General features: G+C 43.4%; 1 long non-coding RNA gene and 1 other non-coding gene across 9 annotated transcripts in view; one reads left to right on the forward strand and one right to left on the reverse strand.

Annotated features, from left to right (window-relative positions):
* Positions 1-422: 422 nt before the first annotated feature.
* Positions 423-21,973, forward strand: part of LOC135100725 (uncharacterized) — a 63,121-nt gene continuing 41,570 nt past the window's right edge. For 3 of the 8 annotated variants that reach the window (XR_010268891.1, XR_010268893.1, XR_010268889.1), the window contains exon 1: positions 423-627. This is a non-coding gene — a long non-coding RNA (uncharacterized LOC135100725). The remainder of the gene's footprint in view (positions 628-21,973) is intronic. The other 5 variants (XR_010268888.1, XR_010268894.1, XR_010268890.1 and 2 more) reach the window with 4 other exon arrangements.
* Positions 8,886-8,958, reverse strand: Trnar-acg (transfer RNA arginine (anticodon ACG)). The gene has a single exon. It is a non-coding gene; the product is annotated as a tRNA-Arg (tRNA).

Here is a 21,973-nt window from a genome sequence, read left to right on the forward strand (position 1 = left end):
CTCTCTCTCTCTCTCTCTCTCTCTCTCTCTCATTTTCCTTCTATTTCCCTTGTTTTTCTTTCCATTTTTCTCTTTCCGTGTATTTTCTAAGGAATCTTTCACCATCAGCTAAGGTAAAGCCACTACAACTAATGCAACCTGTCCTCTACATATCTTGATATTGTTCTGAGCCACGGGACTGTCACTCCTCCTCTCATTAATCTTGGCAACTCGTTCTCTACCTCTTGTCTCTGAACACTCCTTAGCCTAATCCAGACAAGTGTATCATCATATTTTAGTTTCTATGTTCAATAAAGCTTTTTCCATCATCTTTTCCTAATCCTCCCATCTTTGTTCAGTTGTATTTGAAGTTAGTAAAGAAGTCCGCTGCGTATTTATCAAGAATAGGAGCCGAAACCGAAGTAGCTATGTTAGTACTACAATCGGCGGTAGGGGGCAGTGCGGTAGAGAGTAGCAAGGATACTAGGAGCCTGTTGGTGACTGGAGGGAGTGAGGTTATCGTCAAGTTTTCGTTATTCCGTGCTCCTATTGAGTGTGTCAGATTGGTGGAGTAGTTCAGCGTGGCGCCATGAAGGTACAGGAGTGTGGATGACAAGCCGTGAGCAACGAGGAGAGGCGCCGTGAGAGGTAAATGTGTTTTGGTTCACTTCGTGTGTGTGTTGTCTGTGTGCGTGACCGGCTGATTGAGAGGCAGCCCGTGTTTCGTTCTGTGTACTGATTGACAGAGGCACGGTTTGTTGCCAAAGTTGATCCCACTAACATTCCTTATATTATTTTCTTCATGTTGTGAGAGGAGGGAAGGGCGTGTGAAAGGATTTTAGGTAATTACAAATTATGTAAGCACCTGGTTGGGTTATCGGACTTCGAGAGCACACACACACACACACACACTGATTGTAGTAGCTAAATTGTAATAAGCTCAAAGGCGCTTACTAATCTCCTTAATGTGTGTCCATGGAAAAATTTTAAGTGTTCTGATTGTTAAGAAAGGACGGCCGTAGCAGAAAAAAAATGGTAGTTAAATGTTTTGATAGGTATTTAACTTCATAACCTGTTAGTACTTTGCTATTACTGTATAACTACTATTTACCGACATGTATAACAGTAAAATACACGTACGTACTTTGAAAAGAATACTGTTACTTCCTCAATGCCAATATTTGCAACAAGAACATAACATTGCCAAATGAGGAGCGTTGGGGGAGGGGGGAGGCAGGAACCTCTGCTCATTCTCATGCCCTCCCTCTATCCCCTCCCTTCTGCCCCACCTCCCCACACTTCACACTCCCCACACACACACTCAGCACAAGCGCGGCGGTTCACTGATCATGACGAAAAGAATGAGAAGCGAGGAAAGTAAACTGGTGTGGATTTGCATCATGTTTTCTGCCTTGCTTTTCTCCCCGCCTCGATCTGCCCCTCCTCTTCCCGTTTCCTACTCCTCCTCTCCATGCCCTGCCTCCTCCCCTCCGTGCCCCATTTCATCCGGCTCCGCCCTCCATTTCATCCGGCTCCCCCTCGTTCCCTCTGTCTTCGCCTCATCCGTCCCTCCCCGCTACCCTACTTCAGTTCCTAGGGGGGATCGACCCAGGGTGGGGTGAGGTGGGAGTGTTTCAAGCTCTGTATCAGGCTGGCGGTAGTGAAGGCCGAAGGGGAATAAAACTTTGAGTAAAACCTTATTCCGTAGAGAGAGAGAGAGATAGATAGATAGATAGAGAGAGAGAGAGAGAGAGAGAGAGAGAGAGAGAGAGAGAGAGAGAGAGAGAGAGAGAGAGAGAGAGAGAAAGGTGGGGAGGAGGGAATAGGGGGCTAAATCACGTTACTGACACGGGTTTCTTTCTTTGTTCATATTTGCGTCTTAGCTTGACATTATAATACCTGTAGCGGAAGTTATTGATATAAAATAAATGAAATAGAGGATATTATTATTGTTATTATTATCATCACCATCACCATCATAACCATCATCATCATTGCAAATAGTACTGCTTAAAAAGTTTCGTATAGGCAAGATACATTTTTTACATAACATTCCTATGCGTAAATTGTAATTGATTACAATTAAATTGCATGTATGATGGTTAGCTATAAGTAAAGAATAAACAAATTATATGATATAGATTTGTAATAGTAATAACAATAATGAGAAGGAGGAGGATAGAAGTGCAAGATGAAAAACATATCTAAATACATAAATAAATAAATAAATAAATCAGTTTGTCAATAACGAGAAAAAAGTAGTAAAAACTAAATCAAACAAAAATTGATGTGTATATAAACTGTGTGATGATGAACGCGTGCATCTCAATCATCGTGAGTGGTGTTTGAGATGAGTGTGTTGTGTTAATGCCTGACTCCTCACGCTGACACCACGAGCGGCTCAAGGCTGGAGCTTTTGTGTCTCGCTTCCTGCATCGTGAAGTCTTGTGTACCGGTAACTAAAGAGCGACGCCACGTGACTTCCTTGTTGCTGCACCATTAAAAGCAGAAAGTAAATTAATAATAGACATTTTTACTAATGCATGAATAAATAAATATACGAATAAAGAAAATAGAAAAGGAGAAGGAGGAGGAGGAAGGGAAGGTGAAGGAAGAGAAAGACGTGAAGGTAAAGAATGCTTTGAGGTAAGAGGTGGAGAAGGCTAGAAGATGGTAAATGGAGGTTCAGGAAGAGGAAGGAAAGCTGGAGAATGAAGAGAAAGCAAGAAAAGGAAGAACAGGACGTGGAGGAGAAGATTTAGGTTCAGGAGATGGAGAAATGGGATAAGGAAGAGAACATGAAACTGAAGGAGGAGGAGGAGGAGGAGGAGGAGGTGGTGGTGGTGGTGCTGGTGGTGGTGGTGGTGGTGGTGGTGGTGGTGGTGATGGAAACGGAGATGAAGATGAAACACTTGGATGTGGAGATGATAAGTAGAGCTGAAGGTGGAGAAAGTGGAGAAAAGGAGTGGAGGAATGGGTGGAGGCCTAGGGAAAGGGTTTCTTTCTACTTTGAACTCTTTTTTTTTTTTAAAGTGGATTTTTGTTCGGGGTGTGTCGGGGATGGGAAGGAGGAGGTTGCCTATCATCTTTTATATAGAAAATCTCCATTCTCTCTCTCTCTCTCTCTCTCTCTCTCTCTCTCTCTCTCTCTCTCTCTCTCTCTCTCTCTCTCTCTCTCTCTCTCTCTCTCTCTCTCTCTCTCTCTCTCTCTCTCTCTCTCTCTCTCTCTCTCTCTCTCTCTCTCTCTCTGTTTGCACGTTCATTACCCACCAGCATATTAATCTTTATTTTCTACTTCCTCTTTCTTCTTTTTCTCCATTTTCCTCCATTTCCTCTTCCTCCTTTTTCCTCTTCCTCTTCTTCTTTCTCTTTCTCTTTTCTTCTTCCACTGTTTTCCTTTCTTCTTCCTCTGTTTTTCCTTTTTTCTTAAAGGAAAAGAAGGGATGAGGAAGGATACGAGAGGAGGAAGAGAATGAGGGGAAAAGAGTAAGAGAGAAGAGGGAAGGGAAAGAGAGTATGGGGTGAGGAAGTGAGGGGAGTTTAAGTGTTGGGAGAGTGGGAGGGGAGAAGGGAGAGAAGCTCTTCTTTTACATCTCCCCTCGGAAGGACGTAATGAAGGGGAGAGGAGGAAGAGGAGGAGGAGAAAATGGAAGAAAGGAGAAGGGTAAATAAAGAAGAAGATGAGGAGAAAAGAGAGAAATGAGAAGAGGGAAAGAAAGAGGAGGAGTAGGATGAGGAAAAAAGGAGAAAGAAGGCAAAAGAAAAATGTAAAGGAGGAGGAAGAGAATGAAATTTAATGGAAATGCAGCGAAGGAGGAGGGACGAAGAATATTATTATTAACGAATGAAGAGATAAAGGCAAAGGAGGGAGGGAGGGAAAGAGGGAGGGAGTCATTTCCTCTCCTCTCCTCTCCTCTCCTCTCTTCTCTTCTCTTCTCTTCTCTTCTCTTCTCTTCTCTTCTCTTCTCTTCTCTTCTCTTCTCTCTCTCTCTCTCTCTCTCTCTCTCTCTCTCTCTCTCTCTCTCTCTCTCTCTCTCTCTCTCTCTCTCTCTCTCTCTCTCTCTCTCTCTCTCTCTCTCTCTCTCTCGTCTTTCTTTTTTCTATTTTAATTTACTTTTATTATATTTACGTATTTCTCTCTCTCTCTCTCTCTCTCTCTCTCTCTCTCTCTCTCTCTCTCTCTCTCTCTCTCTCTCTCTCTCTCTCTCTCTCTCTCTCTCTCTCTCTCGCTCTGTTTTTACCAGGTTTATTTTTACACATTCATTATTTCCAGGGAGTTTTTATTTTTTCTTCGTGATTCTTTTATTCCCATAATTCTACCTGCAATTTCATCTTTCCATAATTCCAGCTCCAATTTCCCCTTTATTTCTTTTCTTTTCTTTTTTTTTTCCTGCCCCTTGATTCTTTTCCATGCTCCATTCCTCTTTCCTTCTTTCCCACCTATCCCTTCCCTTTCCCTTTCCATTTCTTATAAAAAGTATATATCAGTCAGTAAAATGTGTCTTTTTACTGTCTAAATTTCTTTTGAAAGTGAAATATGGTCATTATCTGTGCACCATTCCTTAGAGCACAGAAGGATTTTTTTACATACATACAGTGGCTCTTTAAATAGAGATGATCCCACGTCTGCGTATCAAACCATACGAGGAGCGTTTGATGGAGCTCAGCTTGTTCAGCTTAGAGAAACGTAGGATGGGAGGGGATTTAATAGAGCTTTTCGAAATATTTCGTGGCTTTGTTATTATTGACCGATCTAACACCACTCGTAGTAATGGCTATAAGATAAGCGATTTAGATCAGACGAAGTTAAACACTTTCTTTAATAGAATCGTTAATATATTCTAACTCCCAGCACAGGCAGTAAATAGCAACGCGGTAGAAACTTTTAAGCACAAGTTGGACAAGCACTTCGCATCAACCCCTCGTATAACGTACTTCATTCCTGCATATTTTCTTTTTCCTTTCTTTTATATAATGTCAGATAGAGGAACATGTTTCTCTTTCCACCTTTCCTATCACATTCAATGACTGCTTCTCCCGTTGTGCTGAGTGGTGCTCCCTCCTTGACCTCTGATGCCCTTTTACCTTTTACTCAATATAATATATAGTTGTAGTTTAGTCACACAGGCATCCTCGTTAGATCCAGTAGGGCTTTTACTGTCTGTTCTTTCCTTTGTATTCCCCCTCCTCCTCCTCTAAACCCCGCAGATGATTAGCCGGATTCTGAATTCTGTTTCTCCAGCTTATAATGAGGAAGTCATGTTAATCTGTCACTAGAAACATAAAAACGCCCATAAAACCCTTGTCATTTCAAGCAGAGCCTATTGAAATTCGTGGAGATGCGGCGCAGAAGTGTTCCAGAATGCAAGGCTAAGTACCTGGTGGTGCTGGCCTGTCACGCGGCGCGGAGATGGCCTCTCACTGCCCATGTTCCCGTGCCCTCGCCACTCCAAGACTCCTGCATATTTTAGTAGGGCTCGCCACACTACTTCGCTTACCTCACTGTTTCTCCTTTTTTTTCGATTTTCTTTTCGATTTTTGTTTCTTTTTTCTTTCTTTACATATATTTGTCTATCTGTCTTACTTCATGCTTTCTTTCACTTTTATAAATTGTTATAAATAGTAGTATATTTTCGTTTCTCTCTCTCTCTCTCTCTCTCTCTCTCTCTCTCTCTCTCTCTCTCTCTCTCTCTCTCTCTCTCTCTCTCTCTCTCTCTCTCCGTATTTTATTTCATCTTTTAATTCTTCGTGTTGTGAAAGTAAGTTACTACTACTGCTACTACTACTACTACTACTACTACTACTACTACTACTACTACTACTACTACTACTACTTAATATTACTACCACCTTTTATCTTCTTCGTCATCATCATCATCATCATCATCATCACCATCATCATCATCATCATCATCATCATCATCATCATACTATTGCTTGCAGACAGACAGACTAGACATGTACTAGAAAATATTCCAACTTAAAAATGAAAGACACTGGCTGGGTGAAAAGCAACAAGAGTGGTGTACTACAACTATTTCTGCTTACCGGGCCGTGGCTGGGAAGGAAAGCGCTTAGGGGAGGGGGAGGCAGGTTTGAAAGAAAACCTGATACTTGCAAGGTGCGCTACTGTATATTAAGTTTTGTCAGGCTGTCTGGTTTGCATCGTCTTCATCCTCGTTGTTGTTGTTGTGGTGGTGGTAGTGGTGGTGGTGGTCTTTTCTTCTAATTGTTCTTTTACGTTGTTGGTTGAGCTGATTTTCCACTTTTTTTTATTGTTTTCCGTGTGGTTTCGTTTCGTTGTTGTTGTTGTTGTTTTGTTGTTGTTGTTGTTGTTTGTATGTGTGTGTGTGTGTAGTGAAGGCCGAAGTTTCGAGTCTCTAAACAGTACTTTGCAGGCCGCCCACCACATGCAGCCTGCATCAACTTGTGGCCGAGGAGCAGGAAGAGCTAGGAAGAGGAGGAGGAGAGGAGTGATTAAGTTTGGCTGGTTCTACAAGCGTCAATAGCCTTTCTAACTTTATGCACTACTACTACTACAACAGCAACAACTACTACTACTACTACTATTACTACTACTACTACTACTACTACTACTACTACTACTACTACTACTACTACTACTACTACTACTACATAAGAACATCAGAAAATAAGGGAAGCTGCATGAATCCGTCAGGCTTACACGTTGCAGTACCTGTATAGAATATTCCCACTTATTTCCACCCATCATCCCCGTCAGTAAATTTGTCTAATCTACTACTATTACTACCACTATCCATACTACCCTTTAAACTAGGGATCATGAGAACCAGACTAATCATCTTCGAGGCCTTTGAAAATAATCCTGAAAAGAAAAGATAGCGTTAAAGAATACGGATTTAAGTTTTTTTTACGAGGGGAATTAACGTAAATTTTTAATCGTAACAATGCGAACACGAATGACATGAGATTTTTCTTCTTGATGGTTAATACGAATACTGCATACAGAACCTTCATCTTTACCTCACCCTTCCATTGCTAGTGGCAGTATGGCACTTGTTTCCTCATCTGTATAACCCAAGATCATTTTACTCAACGAGAGATATTCTTGGAGGTACTAAAAGGTCTGAGCTGCTTGATTACTCCTTTGGCTGTTAGTGGAGCCTTCAGGAATTATACTCTTCGGCTCAGTAATCAGAACAGGACAAGAAATGCTGCGTTCAAGCTTGATAAAGTTAGATTTGAGAAAGAGGTAGAAAGGAATTGGTTCTCAAATAGTGGTAGATGAATGGAATACACCCGGGAATTAGGCTGTTAGTGCTGAGTCATTAGGGAGATTTCAAATTAGATTAAACACATTTATAGATGAGGATGATAGGTGAAAACAGGTAGACACGCTTCACACAGCGACTGCCACGTGTAGGCCTGATGGCTTTTTGCAGCTTCCCTTATTTTCTTATATTCTCTTGTTCTTTTTGTATTCATTGGAGTATTCATTAAGATACTGAGACCAAGGCATTGTATATGTGTGTGTGTGTGTGTGTGTGTGTGTGTGTGTGTGTGTGTGTGTGAGTGAGTGAGTGCCTGGTCAAGTGCTGTGTTTGGCCTTCCCTTCTCCCCTTACTTGGCACTCCCAGCCCTCCCCCTTCCCCTGCTGGGTGCCACGCCTCCCCTCAGGGCCAATCAGCGCCTTGCTCCGCCGACGTCAAAGTTTTAATTGGTGGATAATGAGAAGAGTTTTTACCTGCACTTCCAGGTAACTCTTCCTCATTACCTCATAAACGTTTAACTTCTACTTTTGTGTTTTTGAGGGGCAGACAACACACACACACACACACACACACACACACACACACACACACACACACACACACACACACACACACACACACACACACACACACACACACACACACACACACACACACACAAATCAATACGACGAGAGTTTGGGAAATATGGAAAAATGCCTTGCCTTTTTTTTTCTCTCTCTCTCTCTTTTTCGTATTTTTCTCCACTCGTTCGAAATTTTGTTGTTTTTATTATCGAGGAAATTAAAATTGGACGCCCGCTAAGTTGTTTTTCAGAAGCAATAACAGAATGGCACAAATATTGATGCGAAAAGAAGAAAAAAAAAACTTTATAATGTTATGCAGACAAACTTATTATCTTTTGTATGTGTGTATGTATGTCTTTCTTTTCTTTTATTCTTTTTTTTCTTTTTATTTTATTTGAATCTTGCCTGTCTGCCTTATCTCCCCTTTCCTTCTTCCGCTCACCCCACCCTCCCTCATCACCCTCACCCTCACCCTCCCATCTTCCTTCCTCCCTCCCTTCCGCCAGCACCAACCCCTATCCCCTCTCCCCCACTCCCCTTTCCCCCCTCCTCCTCCCTCCCCACGCCTTCACTCTCCTTTCTCTCCCGAATAAGAAAGTTTAGGCACAATATTTTGATTCCTCTTTCCGTTTTCATTGGTTGTTTGTCCTCCGCGTGTGATTGGCTCCATTCTGTTTTAGCTTCTTTTTTCGTATTGTTGTTGTTATTACCAGTTTGTCTGTCTTATTAATTTGTATCTTCTTATTTTCCACGTCCTTCACTACTTCAGCCTTCCTTCCTTCCTTCTTTCTCTTCCTGCTCTTTCATTTCTTCTTTTCCTTCTTCTTCCTCATTTTCCTCCTTGTCATTTTTTTTTGTAACGTTTTTATTTGTTTATTTACTATCATCTCTTCTACTTTTTTTCACCTTCCTTCTTACTCTGAGGTTTCGTATTCTCCTCTTTTCTTATTGCTTTCCTCCCTTGGTTAGTCGTATTTCGTTTTTAAGACCTTTTCCATCGAGTGCGTGAGTTTCGAGGGAGAAGAAATTGAAGACCGAAGAAATGGTGATAATAACTAACATTAGAATAAAATTAAAAGTTTCCTTTCGACCTCGCCAGGATTCGAACCTGGAATCTTCTGATCCGTAGTCAGACGCGTTATCCGTTGCGCCACGAGGCCTGTTTTGAATATGAGGAAGGCTAACTTGATTAAAGTCACTGTATTTTGTATTATTGTATTGGTGAATATATTGTGTTATGTATCATGCGTTTAACATAATGATAATAAACTACTGGAGCTGAGATGTATAAAACTGGCGGTCTCTTCTCCTTCTTTATTCTTTATCTCTCCCTTATTCTCACTCTCCTTTATTCTTTCTGCCTCTCCCTGTTCTTTCCTTTCTAACTCACCTCAGTTTGTCATTCCCCTTCCTTTCTTCAGTCTCTCTCTCTCTCTCTCTCTCTCTCTCTCTCTCTCTCTCTCTCTCTCTCTCTCTCTCTCTCTCTCTCTCTCTCTCTCTCTGATATGAAATCTTCCTCAATTTTTTCCTCTCCCTCCACCGCCATTTCTTCGCCCCTCCTAACAACCTTTCGTCTTTCCTCCAGCGAAAGATTCTATCCCTCCCTCCATCCCTCGCTTCCCTCCAAACCTTACCTCCACCCCTTTCCCTCTCTCTCTCTCTCTCTCTCTCTCTCTCTCTCTCTCTCTCTCTCTCTCTCTCTCTCTCTCTCTCTCTCTCGTCACCTCAAAACTGCCTCTCCAATCAATTACCCTTATTATTTTTTACCTTCATGTTTCTCCTCCATTCTCAACATTTTTCCCAATCGTCGCCTGATCTGCCTTGGGGATCGCCGCCCCCCTCTCCATCTCTCTCTCTCCCTCTCTCTCTCGCCCTCGCCTCTTCCCCCCCCCCCGCCTCCCCTCAGCGAACTGCAGAAAGATTATCACTGTCTTTTCTAAATGTGAAGGGAGTTTTTTAGTGTTTTGAGATGTTATTCCTCGCCGTGTTGAGATAGAGAGGGTGGGTGGTGAAGGAGGCGTGGGTAGGAGGGTGGGAGAGAGGGAGAGAGCGAGGGAGCGAAGTAGGATGGGAAGGGAGATAGATGGGGGGGAGGGATAGGAGATTTGCAAGTCACGAGAAGAAAGAGGAAGTGAATGATAATGATGTTAATAACAACAACAACAACAACAACAAAAACAACAACAACAACAGCAACAGCAACAAAGTGACGAGCAGTAGTTGTGACATTAAGAATAACTCTCTTGTCTTCTATAATAAATTTTCAGAGACTGCACATCTGATGCGTGTTTTCTTGATGAATCCTTAGACAACATTCCATCATCGTGTGTAACGCCTCACCTGTCCCTTACCTTACCTGTAAAACCTTATATAATCTTGCCTGCTAAAGCTTACCTCACCTTGACTCACCTTGACTTGCCTTCTCCCCAAAACCTTACCTTACCTTAATTTACCTTCCCTGCAAAACTTAGCCTTATCTTTCCTACAAAGCCTTACCTAATCTTTTTTGCAGTCATAACTCACTTTCCAGCAAAATCTTGTCACCTTGCACCTAACGCGCCCCTTCCTCAGAATACAAATCTAATGACACAACATTTATTTCTTCTTTTTTCATGTATCGAGGAGACGTACCTTGAGCAAAAGTAAGTAAATAAATGTGTGAAAGACAAGAGATTGACTTTAATCAAAGGAAAAATATTAACAAATAGAAATAAATAAATAAAGAGTCTGCTCACTGTCCCTTCCAAAAAAAAAAGAAAAAAGAAATGGAGTAGAAGAATCAAAAGAAAATTAACTGCAAAAGAACTAGATTAAAATTATTTCATACTTTTACTAAAATCTACAAGTATGATGCAATTATTATTATTACTGCTATTATTATTATTATTAGTAGTAGTAGTAGTAGGAGGAGGAGTAGTAGTAGTACTACCATCAGGTGTGCCATTATATGTAGCTTATTTTTTTATGTATTTTGCTTGGTTACTTCCGTTATTTTCACATCAGGAATGACTGCAGCTTCCTAGTTAAATGTCATGAGAATATTGTAATTATTGTTATTGTTCTCCTTATTCATGTTTAATCGTAAGTAGTTCATGTCTACGCAAATGTACTTTTTCTTTTCTTCTTTCTTCTTTAGTATATATATATATATATATATATATATATATATATATATATATATATATATATATATATATATATATATATATATATATATATATATATATATATATATATATATATATATATATATATATATATATATATATATATATATATATATATATATATATATATATACTTAAAACTCACTTTCTATAGTTCATATTTAAATGTACTCTCTCTCTCTCTCTCTCTCTCTCTCTCTCTCTCTCTCTCTCTCTCTCTCTCTCTCTCTCTCTCTCTCTCTCTCTCTCCCAACCTTCCATTTTCCTTAGTTTCCCCGGTAATTAACTTCTCAATAAGGCGGCGGAGCGGATGAAGGGAACTCTGGAGGCGCGTTTTCTTCAAGGTTCCGAAACTGTCTCACTTGGTTGCGAATTTCACTAAAGCCTCCCTCTATCTCCTTTACTTTTTTCCCCTTCTTTTTCCCCATTCACCCTCTTTAGCATCCTTCCTCCTCCATTCCCTCCTGGCCTAAGTTTTCCCTCCCTCTATTCCTCTTCATTGTTCACCAAGACTCGAGTTCTCTCAATAGCACCTGAAGGGAGGAAAAGAAAACGGAGGAGGTGGAGGAGTAGGAGGAGGGCGCCTCGTGGTATCAGTGTCTTAAGGGTAAACTTCACAAGACAAGATTCTCCCGCTAAGAATACAAGGAATGGAGGGTGTAGCGTTTTTACTTCCACTTTTTTTACACCTCTCATCCTCTTGTTAGCCTCATCCCTTCATATCCCTTCCCTCAGCTTCAGAACCTCCTTTCTCCTCAACGCCCTCCTTCTCCCTCTCCCTCTCTTTCTCTCTCTCCCCCTCGGAACTCACAAAGGCCGCGGTATTATTTACGTGGTGGTTAATCAAAGTGGGTGAATTATAGAAGGGAATATTTTGAAAAGAGGTATCAAAGTTTTGCTCCCTGTCCATCACCTCTGTTATTATTAGCATCGGTGGTGTCATGTCACTGTGCCATCTTGTTGTTGTTGTTGTTGTTGTTCTAGTTATTGTTCTTTTTGTTCTTTTGTTCATGATGATGATGATGTTCTTTTAGTTCCTTTTCTTTTTGTTCTTCTTGCTGCTGCTGCTGAAAAATTACTACATAATTATAATAAAGATAATATACATAAATAAATGAACAGATAAGTAGGTAGTAGTAGTAGTAGTAGTAGTAGCAGTAGTAGTAGTAGTAGTAGAAATAAGAAGCAGAACAAGAAAATTAAGAGAAACTGCAAAAATAAATAAATAAATGAATAAATAAATAAACATCATGCCAACACGCGGCAGTGCCTGTAAAAAAAAAAAAAAAAAAAAAAAACTTAACCACCTACATGTTTATCCCTCATCTATAAATCTATCTCATGTTCTTTTAAAAGCTCCCTATTGGCTCGGCACTAACAGCCTGATTACCGAGTCCATTCCGCAGCGTAAGAGGAAGAATCTATAGTGTTCCATCACATTACCTGGATTAAGAGAAGGGAAAAATATACAAGTGATAATAATGCGAGGAAGGAAAAATAATGATGTGTTTTCGTCTTCGCCGCAAGATCACTATTCAAGTAAAATCGGGTTTCGTTGAAAAAAAAAAGAAAAAAGAAAAGAAAGATTGAAATTTGGAAACTACAATATTAATCTCCCCCTTCTCTCTCTCTCTCTCTCTCTCTCTCTCTCTCTCTCTCTCTCTCTCTCTCTCTCTCTCTCTCTCTCTCTCTCTCTCTCTCTCTCTCTCTCTCTCTCCGTATCTTTCTTTCTCTTTTTCTTTCGACGGAAAATTTTGAATGTGTTGATTGAAATGGCTTGAAAATAACACGTGTAAAATGTATGGAAATAAAAACAAAAGAAGGAAAAGGAAGTAAACCGAAAAAAAAAAAAAAAACACGTATATGGAATGAGAGAGAGAGAGAGAGAGAGAGAGAGAGAGAGAGAGAGAGAGAGAGAGAGAGAGAGAGAGAGAACATGAAAATAAAAGAAAATAAAAATGCTAAAAGTGTAAAAATGATTCATGTGTTTTGAAGGAGGGAGATGAAGCGAGGCGCGGCGCGGGGACCAATAAGGTTGCCGCGTCGCCGCTGACAACACGCCGCTCAGCCAATCCCGTGGTGCTAATTATCCTGACACCAGACAAAATGCCGCCTGACGTTTTGGCGCCAAATTGACACCTCTCGGCCGCCCCGCCAATTAGGTCCCCGCGCCACCTTGGTAATGGCGCCGCTGCTCTCATTATTCGTGTAATAGGCGCCGCGAACACGAATAAGGAGGTGCAAGAGCTTTTAGGCCACGCGTGAATTAATTATTGGGGCTCTGGGGCTCATCGCGTATTTTATTTTATTTATTTTTCTCTCTCTGGTTGTGTGTAGGGCGTGGGGAGGGGGATAGAGGTGTGTGCGTGCGTGTGTGCTGGGGTTGTGGTGTTGTGTGTGTGTGTGTGTGTGTGTGTGTGTGTGTGTGTGTGTGTGTGTGTGTGTGTGTGTGTGTAGGTTGTATATATTATCATTATTATTGTTATTATTCCTCTCTATGTACCTACTACGTACTCACCGTCACCATGACCACCACCACTCTTGTAACGAACCAAACAGTCAACCAGTCAGTCAGTCAACCAAACAAAACAAACGAACTGAACCTAACCGAACCACAAACATCAGCAATAGCGTGTGTGTGTGTGTGCGCGCGCGTGTTCCTTTTCCCCCTTCCACTCCCCCTTCCCCTCCCGCCCCCTACCCCATTGCCCTCAGCTCCTTGATTAACACAGGTAAACATCACACAGGGAAGGCAGCCGCAGCCTCCATTCCTCTCTGCTAATTGTTTTTGCAGCAGTGTAATGCGTCGCTCCTACTCGATTAAGCAGACACGTAGCGCTCAGGCGGCGTGGTAGGGGGAGGACTGGGAGGAGAAGGAGGAGGAGGTATGGGTTGGTTGTGAGGGGGAGGTGAAGTGATGAAGTATTGGAGGAGGTACGGGAAGGTGGAAAGATGTGAGGGAAGAGGGTATCGAGAGGAGGTGAGGGGAAAAGGAATGGGGAGTTTGGATGCTAGGGGAAGTGATATGGAAGAAGACACTGGGAGGTTATGAGAGGAAGAAGAATAAGCAGGTAGGAAGGATGTTAGGGAAGGAGGCATGGGAGGGCTGTGAGGAGAGGAGGTGAGGGGAGGAAGGTACATGGAAGTGAAGGTAGGAAGATAATATTGATGGGGGGAAACAGAAGGAGGTATGAGGAGAAGACGAGAGGTGGTGGGGAGGTTTTGAGGGAAGGAATATAGTGGGGTGGTGAAGTATGGGTGAGGATGATGGGGAGGTGATGGGAGAACGTATGGTGGGGAGGTTTTGAGGGAAGGAATGTAGTGGGGTGGTGAAGTATGGGTGAGGATGATGGGGAGGTGATGGGAGAACGTATGGTGAGGTTGTGAGGGGAGGAGGTGATGGAGAGGTCATGAAGGGGAAGAAGAAGCACAGGTGGGAGGCTGTGAGGGGAGGACTGCAGTATACTGGGGAGGTTGTGTATCCTCGTTCTGTACCTGTCTACCTGTCTGTATAGCCTGTCTGTCTCTAGCCTGTATTTATGAGCTTGTATATGTATGTACGTACGTATCTCCGTCTATCTGTCTGTCTGTCTGTCTGTCTGTTTTGGTATGCTTTTCTATTCCTATTATTCTCTAGAGTTATTTAAATGCATCTCCTCCTCCTCCTCCTCCTCCTGCTCCTGCCGCTCCGCCGTCACCAGTAAACAAAACAAGGCGGCGCGGCGTGAGTCACCTCAGCGCCGTAACCCACAGGAGCGGTGAGGCGGATCATCTCAATTGTAGATTTTAATTCAATGTGCATCAATATTGGAAGTTGTTTTGACACACGGACTGAGGAATGGGAATTGTGGGGGGAAGTAGGTGGTGGTGGTGGTGGTAGTGGAGGCGGTTGAAGAAGAGGAGGAGGAGGAGGAGGAGGAGAAAGAGGAGGAGGAGGAGGTGGTAAGACAGTGTAATAGGAATGTCGAGGAAGGTAAGGGTGAAGAAAGGAGCGAGCAAGAGAGAGAGAGAGAGAGAGAGAGAGAGAGAGAGAGAGAGAGAGAGAGAGAGAGAGAGAGAGAGAGAGAGAGAATTAGAAAAATACTGAGAAAACCTTGAACACAGGAACTCTCTCTCTCTCTCTCTCTCTCTCTCTCTCTCTCTCTCTCTCTCTCTCTCACCAAGATGAAGTACTAAGACAAGGAGAGAGGGAGAAGGAGAGCGCAGACCACCGAAGACATAATTGGCGCCACTTGTTCCCCCGCCTGTGCGCTAACGACCCGCGACACGGAGGGGGTGAGGGGGAAGGAGGAGTGATGGGGAGGAAGGGGCGCCAACTCTCCCCCATCCTCCCCAATCACCGTCAAGAGTTTGGAGAAGGTGAATTGTGAATGGTGTTTGATTCTCTCTCTCTCTCTCTCTCTCTCTCTCTCTCTCTCTCTCTCTCTCTCTCTCTCTCTCTCTCTCTCTCTCTCTCTCTCTCTCTCTGCATTCATTTACACATTAATTTATGCACTTAACTAATTATTTATCTATTCATCTATTTATTCATTTAGCGATTTATTTACTTTTTTTTTTTACGTGAAGAAGGTCAAACAAAGGCACAAAAAAAAAGGGTTGTGGGAGAAAAGCTCACTACTTGCCGCTCCCCCGCCCCCTGTAGCGTACCAGTGGCCGGGAATGAAAGAGTGAAAGTCCGTCTGCATTGTACCATAGCGTCACATCTTGTCTCGTGAACCCTTTTCCTTCCAGAGTGCGCGTGTGACTTCCCTGGTTCCTCTCCTGGTGCTGCTGTTGTCGATTACCACCACTTCTCATCTTTATTGACTTTTTTACAGGTTGCTTCTTTCACTTGCGTTCTTTTTTTTTTTCCAGACGTAGCTGTTATATTTATTTTCAATTGTTACTTTACTTACCGCCTTTGATCTTCTTTTTTTTATTTGCACCTTCAGTAATTCTTCTATGGTACTCCTACTTATATTTATCCCCCTTGCACGCTGCTGTTCTATTCCTTCGTCCCTGCCGTTTTATTTGTTTCATCTCTATTTCTTCATTCATATCTCACTAGCTTTTTTTTTTTACCTATTATTTATATACCTACATTTTTTTTTTCTGTCCTTCCTTCCTTCCTTCTTTAACGCTACTGATTGATCTCTTTCTTCACAGCTAGCTAACCTCTTTTCACTTCCATTTCTACATTCACACCTACAATAAATTTTCTCTTACCTCCTTTAAATCGTTCTTTTATTTATTTATTTTTTTTTTTACCTTATACTTAACTCTTCCTCTCTTCTTTCTTAATTTCTTACTTCTTCCATCTATATTTCCACATTTACATCTTCGGTAACCTTTCCCTTGCATGTTTTTTTACTCCTGCCTCTACATTTTCCTTGCTTTCTTACTCCTCCCTCCTTTCCTTCCTTCCTTCCTTCCTTCATCATCGCTGTTCTGTTCCTTCTTTACTTTCACCGCCTTTTCTTTCTACATTCACACCTTCATTAACCTTTCCCTTATCTTCTTTTTACTCCCATCTATATTTCTTACCCTTAGACAACACCGTTCTCTTCTTTCTGCATGGCTGTCTAACCTCTTTCATCTCTATATATTTTTATTTCTTTTTTACATTCACACTTTCATTAGATTCTTTCTTACCTGTTACTCCTTCCATTACTTTCTCCTCCTTTCCTTGACTCTCTTGCACTTCGGTATCTGAACCTCGGCCCCGTAGACTAGCGCATGTTTAGTTGACGGGGGTGGTGGTGGTGGTGGTGGCGGCAGGTCATTGACGGAAATGCATCAAGGCTTGTGAGAGGCTGCGGAGAGTGGCGGGGCGTGAGTGGCGCTGTGAGGCATAACCAGGTGTGTTAAATAGGCGGTCAGGTGCTGATTGTCAAGTTGTGTGTGTGTGTGTGTGTGTGTGTGTGTGTGTGTGTGTGTGTGTGTGTGTGTGTGTGTGTGTGTGTGTGTTTTCCTTTTTTTTTTCTCTCTCTCTCTCTGACGGTGCTCTTTCTATTGTCTGTCTGCTTGTCTGTGTTTGTGTGTGCGTGTTTGCCTGTCTCCCTGCCTGCCTGCCTGCCTGCCTGTCATTCTTTTTTTTTTCCTTTTTCGTATTTTCTTGCTTTTTCATTTCCTTCTGTGCTCCATCTCTGCTCTTCTTTTTCTTTTCCTGTCTCTCTCTCTATCTGTGTGTCTATATGTATGCCTGTCTATATATCTCTCATCCTCTCTTTCCCCTATATACACCCTTTCTTTCTCTCTCCTTTCCTTCCTTCATTTCCCACCTAACCTAACCCTATTCTACCCTACCTCAACCCACCCTACCCATAACCCACCCTACACTAACTCACCCTAACCTAACCCGCAGCAACACGGCCTTAAATCCTCTATATATATTCACGGCGCAAAATCTCCGTGGGGCGCTGAATTTTGAGCGGCCCCTCACTTGGTTTTAGCCGACTGAGAATTGACATCATCCCCCCGCGTTTACCACCTTCCGTTCTCTTCTTCCACCATCACCTTCCCTGCCTCCTCACGCCGTGCCAGCTACCACCCTTCAAGCCACTGCACCTGTCCCTATCACCACCCACCAGCGCCTTCACCCCAACGCTGCACACTACGGGAGTTTACGGAGGTGGTTTGGAATGGTGTGTCAGTACTAGGATTCTACTGGGAGGAGTGTGCATGGTGGAATAGAGGAGCGGTTGGGTGTTCTCGTACATCTTTCGGTGAGCGTCGAGCCTCCGCCACGCTGCTGCTTGTCATTTCCCTAGTTCGTGGCGGTCCAATTCAATTATAGGCCAGGCCGTACCAGAGGTGAGAGGAGGCAGGCTTCTTATATTCTGATCATAAATGTAATATGAAATCCGACGTTACAGTTTGAGAGAGAGATGAAGATGAATTGGAATTGTACCGGGTGAGAGAGAGAGAGAGAGAGAGAGAGAGAGAGAGAGAGAGAGAGAGAGAGAGAGAGAGAGAGAGAGAGTCAGGCAGGCAGACAAGCAGACAGGCGCGCACGCACTCACACACACACACACACACACACACACACACACACACACACACACACACACACACACACACACACACACACACACACACACACACACACACACACACACACACACACACACACACACACACACACACACACACACACACACACACAGAAATTGAGATAGACATATAGCCTAACAAGAGAGAGAGAGAGAGAGAGAGAGAGAGAGAGAGAGAGAGAGAGAGAGAGAGAGAGTTTTAATTTTGGTTGTCGGCATCATTAATTATACCGGTTAAACTGTACGTCTTAGCACAGTTAAAAACACTAAATTATTTGTCGTGCGGTGTTCCATTGTGGCATTTGGAAAAGGAAGAGGAAGAAATGAAAGTATAGAAGAGGAGAAGCAAGTTAAAAAGAGGGAGAACGAGGGAAAGGAAGGAAGGAGAAAATGGAGATTAATACAGTATGCAAGATGGTAATGATAGTAGTAGTAGTAGTAGTAGTAGTAGTAGTAGTAGTAGTAGTAGTAGTAGTAGTATCAATCCTCACACGCAAACAGTACTTGTGTCATAATATCAACACTGGCAGTCACAGCAAACCCTTCTCTCCTCCCTAGCACCGCAACACCACTTCACTCCTGGCCAACACTTTGCTGCAGGAATACTCAAAACTGGCCTGCCCATAGTACTGGTGACCGCATCCGACTCGTGACAGAAGGCTTTTATTTCTTCCTTCTTCTTTTCTCGTCTTTCTTACGAACCGAATAGAAATGTGAAACAGACTGGATCTGGTATTTTTTATATGGGGGAAAGGGAAAAAAAGGTCATATTTCGAGTTTCGTGACAAGTGGAAGAGTTGTGTTTCGTGAGCCATGTATGAGATGAAGGAATGGTCTCTCTCTCTCTCTCTCTCTCTCTCTCTCTCTCTCTCTCTCTCTCTCTCTCTCTCTCTCTCTCTCTCTCTCTCTCTCTCTCTCTCTCTCTCTCTCTCTCTCTCTCTCTCTCTCTCTCTCTCTCTCTCTCTCTCTCTCTCTCTCTCTCTCTCTGTAGATAATGCTTGGGAATAGTTTTTGTTTATACTTTTCCTCCTCCGTTTTGCCGTTCTATTCTTCTTTTTCTTTTTCTTTTTTTCTCTCCTTTGCGTGGTTACATAATTATCTCTCTCCTCTCCCTCACCACTCCTCCCCCTTCCATACTGTTTGTATTAACCCCTACCCTGTGGAAATAAATGAACTCCAATTTGAATCCTTTCCTCGCCTCTCCTCTCGTGTCCTCTCCCCTCTTCCCCTCCTTTCCTCGCCTCTCCTCTCCTCTCCTGTCCTCTCCCCTCTTCCCCTCCCCCTCTCATAATCCACATCCGGTACTCCAATAAAACAATAAAACCACCAGAAAACAAACCATCTCCTACCCACCTCCGAAAAAAAACAACAAGAACCACGCCAGAAAAAAAAAAGTACCAGAAAAAGCATTTGTTTTGAAGTTTTCCTCAAGCAGCACGCCCTCGAAGGCTCTGCTCCTCATGTCAGCAGGAAAAGTTGATTCATTCTTTTGTTTTTTTTTGGCATGCGTTCAGCTCCTTGTCAGCAGCGCCTATTGTGAGGAGTTCTTTAAGGCAAGGGAGTGTGTGGAAGGCTCAAGAGGAAGACGAGGACGAGGAAGAAGAGAAGTGTAGTGGTAGTAGGTGGGAAAGAGGAGAGTGATGATCGTGGAGTGAGTGTCTTGGAAGGAGAGGGAAAGGGTGAAAGAGTAGTTTGGGAGAGAGAGAGAGAGAGAGAGAGAGAGAGGCTTGTTTGGGAGAGGGAAAGGAAAGTGGGAGAACAGTGAGAGAGGAAGATTGAGGTTAATACCGAAAAGGAAGATAAAGAAAAGGTTGTTTATAAGGAAAGTTGAGAGCTCAAGTTACATGCTTGGATGAGAGGATGTAGATACTGACAGTAGATGGAAGGAAAATAAGAAAAGTACTCTTGTTATTGAGCTAAAGAAAAAAAGAGTAGCAAAGAAAGAAAAGGTATTGATGGTGATGACAAGTGCAGGTGTGTCATGTCAGTACCTCGGAAGTGACCACAGGTGTTGGCAGAGCGGCAGCAGCAGGTGAGGAGCAGGTAGGGTCACGGCTGTCCAGGTAACACCGCTATTAGTCAGTCAGGTATTGCAGCACCGTGACAAATAGCCTTGCAGGATCAGTCATATGGCGAGTAGCGGACACCTGGCGGCGGGGAGGCAGGGAGAGGAGAGCCAGCTGGCCGGGGCGCAGACAGCTGGTGCGGGGCGGCGCGGGATCATCAGTGTGGTTGAACTTGGGCATAACAGCATTTCAGGGCCGCTAATAACTCCACTGGGGAAGAAGGGAAACTTTCGTGATGTGATTTAGCCAATAGGCAGCCTGACAGGGGTGCCAATCCACTGCAGGCCGCGGCCAAGGCAGCGGCGTCCCTCCCGGTGACCTGCGTCCTGGTGGCCTTCCCTGCCGCGCCGCGCCTCGGGACATGCTGATCACTGGCGTCTTTAAGTGCTGGTCTGGGAGAAGGTGTCGCTTCGCCGTGGCATTGGCACACCTGCAGCAATGGTGGCGTTGGCGACGCTGGGACGAGAGCCTGTCGAAATTGTCTTCCTCCGTCACAGCCTCGTCCCACAATGCTTCGCTCCCTCGCGCTCCTCCCGCCGCGCCGCCCTCGCCTCCACGGCACGCGGCGGCCCCTCGCGTCCTCCTGCAGCCACGCTTCGTTCTCGCCACTCATCAGCCCCTCGAGGCCACTCCCGAGGCTCAGGGATTCCCGTGGCAGGCCGGGGCGCCGCGGGGCGGGCCTGAACACAGCGGGGCGCGAAGTGTGAACAGTATCCTGCGCACCCTCGATAATTGGGTATTTAAATCACTTGACTACTCCCATAATTGTTTAATGAAAAACGAATGAGGTTTGGAGTGTTTTAATGAGTTGGCATCAACATATTATGAAGCAGAGAGGCAAGGCGTCATAACCTCTATCAGCATGGTAATCGAAGCAAGTTGGCTGACGAGAGGGTCCATTTTGAGCCGCGTTCCCTCGCCCCTCTAATTCTGACTTGAAGGTCGCGCCTCGCCTCTCCTCGCCTCTCCTCGTCTCGTCCCTCAAGCCAAGATAGTTCCTGATGGTTCCTCTTCCCTGGCCATCAGCACAGCACTCCGTCACTCCTGCAGGTGTTTCGTGAGCGTACCTGTGGAGCGTACCTGTTGGCCTTCCTCTCTTGACGACTCCTACCTCCCTCACCTGACACCTTCTATAGGTTAGTGTGGTGCCTTCCCTCTGCAGGATGATTGGCTTATTATCTCCCTAATGACTAGTTATGGTTTGTTATCCCCGTAATGACTAGTTATGTTGTGGTGTAACTTTAGTAATTGGCCGGCAGGTGGTGGTGGTGATGGGGTGATTCCTTCCATACCCTGTTCCAGGCAATGCAAGGAATTGTTTGATAAATGGTACTCTTATTGATGCTCTCTCTCTCTCTCTCTCTCTCTCTCTCTCTCTCTCTCTCTCTCTCTCTCTCTCTCTCTCTCTCTCTCTCTCTCTCTCTCTCTCTCTCTCTCTCTCTCTCTCTCTCTCTCTCTCTTTGAAACTCTAGTGAATACAGATGCTAATCTTCTTGATGGTACTTCTTGTATTAAAACTCCAGTGAACGAAGTGCTTCATGAATCTCAACGTTGCATATCAAAAATTAATGTTCATTCATTTATTTAATCATTTAGTCAGTCAGTCAGTCAATCAGTCATTTTGATACGAAAAAACAGCATAGACTTTTTTCCCTACATTCTCCCCATGTCAGTCAGTCAGTCAATCAGTCAATTAGTCATAAAGAATATCCATCGCATTAATTTTTATTCCTACATTTTTTTTAATCGCTCGACCAATCAGTCAGTCCGTCTGTCAGTTACGAAAAATATCCATCGAAGACTTTATTATTCCTACCATATTCATATCAGTCATTTAGTCAGTCAATTAATCAACTAGTTATGAAAAAAAAATCCATCGTAAAAAATTCTCATCATTTCATCAGTCAGTCA

The sequence above is a fragment of the Scylla paramamosain genome, chromosome 5 (assembly GCF_035594125.1).
Source record: "Scylla paramamosain isolate STU-SP2022 chromosome 5, ASM3559412v1, whole genome shotgun sequence".
Classification (NCBI taxonomy): domain Eukaryota; kingdom Metazoa; phylum Arthropoda; class Malacostraca; order Decapoda; family Portunidae; genus Scylla; species Scylla paramamosain.